Source organism: Colobus angolensis, unplaced genomic scaffold (genome assembly GCF_000951035.1).
Source record: "Colobus angolensis palliatus isolate OR3802 unplaced genomic scaffold, Cang.pa_1.0 Scaffold188, whole genome shotgun sequence".
NCBI classification, from domain to species: domain Eukaryota; kingdom Metazoa; phylum Chordata; class Mammalia; order Primates; family Cercopithecidae; genus Colobus; species Colobus angolensis.
In genome coordinates, this window is record NW_012115021.1 from 5,170,151 (window position 1) to 5,174,526 (window position 4,376).

A 4,376-nucleotide genomic window follows, 5' to 3' on the forward strand; every position below is an offset into this window, starting at 1 on the left:
AAAAAAAAAAAAAAAAAATTCTCATGAGCAAAAGTATTATTTTCAGCATGGATTTTTGACTGTGGACCTCCAGCCTGATCCCTGACAGTCAACTTATTCTGGATGATGCCAGGTAAATGCTTTCTAATCCAGTGACTCTGCCACCCAGGCTCCCTCCCCATCTTCTCTGGCACTGGTTCCAAAACCTGAAGAACACTGAAAAACTACAGCCAAACATCTTCAGGAAGAGGATGTCATCAACTTTTGAGTCATCTTGCCCTAAGTTCTTCTGGGTTTACTGTTGATGTCTTGTCATTGTTCTATCTGAAAGGACAGTTGACCTTGGGGTCTCTGGAAGGTCACACATTCAGTTCTTGCACACACAGTTCCTGCTCTCAGTTTCTCTTTACCTGTAAGTAAGCTCATGTGGCTCAGAAATGCTTCATGGAGGACACCATACTTGACTTGGTCCTTGGGGTACGTGTAGGACTTGGAAGCATGGAAAGACAGTTGAGGGTATTTAATGTAGGAATAAGGTGAATGAAGGCATAGAGAAAAGTAATGCAATGACTGTAACTTGATTAAATCCAAGGTTTGAGCATATGAAAAATAAGAGTGACAAGAAAGGAGTGTGGGTTATATAAGGTAAGAAGGTAACATTTGTTGAGTACCTACTATGTGTCAGGCCCTTTTGAGACTCATTTTGGCATACCAGTTTCAACTACTATTTCTTACTCCCCCAAATCAGCATGTTGGAGAGTGAGACATTTCACAATTAGAATGTAGAAACAGAGCATTCTTTTTCCCAAGACTATATGACTTCCACTTTCCTTCTCAATAAACCAACATCAGATGCCAACTTTCCCAGAGAATTTGGCCGGAGAGTGGCCTTAGCTGAAAAATAAACCCAATCTATTCTCTGATGCTTGGGTCTTATGTGATAAATCATGGTTAAAATTGATATAGCAATCACAATAATCATAATCTTGGCTAATGCTTACTGAGCAATTATCATGTGCCAGGCACATATTAAGCAGTTTATGCGTATTGTCCCCTTTAATCTCCATGACAATCTTACAGCATAGGTACTATGATTAATTTCCATTTTGTAGATGAGAATTCTGTGAAATGAAGAGGTAAGCAATTAGCACAAGGCCACAGAATTTAGTGAGTGATGGCACCAGGATTTGAATCCAGGCCTCTGACTCCACATTGAAGAAAAATCTGTGGTAGAAAACCTGCTGCAATGACTACATGATAATCATGGCACTTCCAGGACTTACAGTTTAATGTGCACCTGTCTCACTGAAACCTCACACCATCTTACCGCCGCCTGCCCAGTCTAACTAGAAGCCAAGCACCAATATGCTAACGAAATTGCTCTAGCTGAATAATAATGACAGCAAAAAGCAGAACATCTCCATCAAGTGTAATGGTGAAAGGGAGTGTAAAGAAATGAGTGTGAAGAGAAGACAAGCAAAGGACAGTGGACATGGTGGTTTGGTTTGGATTCTAGAACTAGGTGTCCTGGGTTCAGTTCCTGACTTCATCACTTTCTAGTTGTATGACCTTAAGCAAGTTACTTAACCTCTCAGTACTTTAGTTTCTCCATCTGTAAAATGGAGATAATGATAGAACCTACCTCAAGGTCCTTGTAAGGATTAAATGAATCAATATTTGTAACACATAGAACACTTCCCAGCATATAGTAAAATGTATAATAAAAAAACTGAATCAGGAAAATTGCAGGTAGGCCAATCACAGTCCTTGTTGATGGCTAGAACCACACTGAGATGTTTAAAAACAGCATATAAAATAGAGAAACAAATGAAAAAACTAGACTGGCTGCTCCTTTACAGGCAAACTGATTGGGTTTCAAAAGGCAGTCAGTCAAATACTTTGTTCACAAATCTAAAGCAAAACTACACCAAGGGTAGCAAATGGCTTATGTTGGGGGCAGGCACAGTTAACTTGCTTTGGTTCTAGCACAGTAGCATTGATATGTATCGTAGTGTGTGTCTTTAAAGCTCAATAACAGAGAAGCTTTTGAATACAAGCATTCAATAAAGAGAGCTGAGTATCGCTCTAAAGTGACTCAATTTTCTTAGTACGTGATCCATTCATTCTGCTGACTGAAAATGGCCAGTCAGTCACATAAGATAATATTTCTCGGGAATGAGAATTATCCCCATCTGTACGACGTTCCATCAGAACTTTTGGGTGGGAGTTGTAGAATCACAGGATTGTGTATATTTCATTAGAAAATTGGAGAGAGGCAAGATTGGCTTGCCACCTTAGCCAGATTTTCCTATTTTTTCTCCTGAAGATTTCTGCTTTTTATGCCAGCTAGATTCTTCCCTTTCCCTTTCAGGGTTCTTGCTTCATAAACCTCACTGTGGCATCATTTTAGCAAGGAAATAGACTTAATGAAACCTAATGACTTGCAAAGCTGAATCTCATGAGTCCTGAACTGTGTATTATGAAAGCACTAGTCCACAGACACCCTGCATAGTTGCTCTGTTGCTCCGCTATCATGATTTATATTTCATTTCCTATTCAGTTGTTGCTTCTACTGCTTTTCTTTAACTATTCCCTTCTTCCCAGATCATTGCTAAAAGCCGTGCTTCTACCTCATGTAACAAAATATGGTCTGACAGGAGTAGCTGTTATAGAACACTGGGGAAAGTAGATGATAGAAATCAAATTAATTTTTAGTTCCGTGAAGTCCGTCTAGCTTCAATTTAACCTTTAATTGTTGTGCCAAACAAGCATATTCTAGCAAAATTTAAAGTTTGTAAAAATATTAGCAATATTTGATCAAGTTATTTTACCCTAAAACAAAGATTTTCCTGTTAAATTATTCAAGATGATATTCTTATATCATAAAGCCTAAATCTTCTTCAGATACCTTGATTTTAAAATGTTACATCAATTGGTAAATGAAGGCAGATTCATTTTTCAGACTGGCTACCTATTAGAAATGCATCTATAGCTTCCTGAGGATCTATGTTCTTCCCTAGTTTTATTTCCCCTTTCCCTTTACAGTTGGGATATTTCCATAGAAAGTCTTCCTTCTCGCTAAGGACCTTCACTTACTCTCAATACATAAAACACGAAGGCTCTAAAAAGACAGCATCTAATCTCATTACAAGCAACGAATCCCAACAGGAAATTGTGTCTAATTTCATATATTACTACTGATAAGCACCAGGTGTTGCTTGTCTTTTGTTAATGGATTATTTGTATTGCATATTTTACCAAAATTATCCTATGTGAGGTTGTTTTGCTGCTACGTTTCTTCTTAATATTATGTCACAAATACCCAAGGCAGCTAACTATAGCCCCTACAAAAGATGCAATGCTTTGCTTTTGAGTATCATGCTGCTGACTCACCATCAACACATGTATTGGTATTGTCCTGCCAAACAGCTGCTTGATCTCACTTGAAGTAAAGACACACAGGTGTGCCCGTTAGCTGGCTGATGTCAGAGAAGCAGACTGCCCATTTACTATCTTCAAGAAAAGCCAAGGGGTCTATAAAACTTTCTAACATAAACCTTTGCCTTATCTAATCCCTAGATTTAACCTAATGATTTTTAGTCCTGGATTTGAGAATCCTTCTAGGTTTCTCCAGTTGCCTCAAGGTATATCATGAAAGCTTTTATAAATTCGCAAATGAAATAATGAAATAAATTTTGGTTCAACCTAAACTCGGATGTTTTCATTTTGAAGGTATGACATCCATTGACAGAAATAAAAATACGGTGGCAAAAGTAAATGCCAAAAAAAATCCTGCTTTTTCCTCTGCAGTAGTAGTAGATACTAATCTATTAAAGATTTAGTGTACTCAAAATAAAAAACAAAGAAAATCATAAACAATAAACTTTCTCTACACACACACACACACACACACACATATAAATATATATTCGGATGTTGAAAGTTCTAACCCTCAATGGACTACAGCTCTTTAAACTGAGGCATGATGTTGTAATCATATTGACAAAATGGAAGGAATGAATGTATAATGAGATTGCAGTTGTCAAAAATAATTAGAAATAGAAGGAGATTTTAAAATATTAAATAGTATTCCAAATGTTAAATATCTGAGCAACAGGTGGGCATGGTGAGTCTCCCTCAGTATCTCAGATTGTGATGTAAACAGCCTTCACTTCAAGTGATTTTTGCTTTTACCTAGAAATATAAAAAGGTCAATATTAAACAGTCTCTTTTATCTTGATTCTGTGCGATATGAAACACCCCTAAGGCTTACCTACAAGCCTAAGGTATATATTAAAATAACTCGGCCGGGCGCGGTGGCTCAAGCCTGTAATCCCAGCACTTTGGGAGGCCGAGACGGGCGGATCACGAGGTCAGGAGATCGAGACCATCCTGGC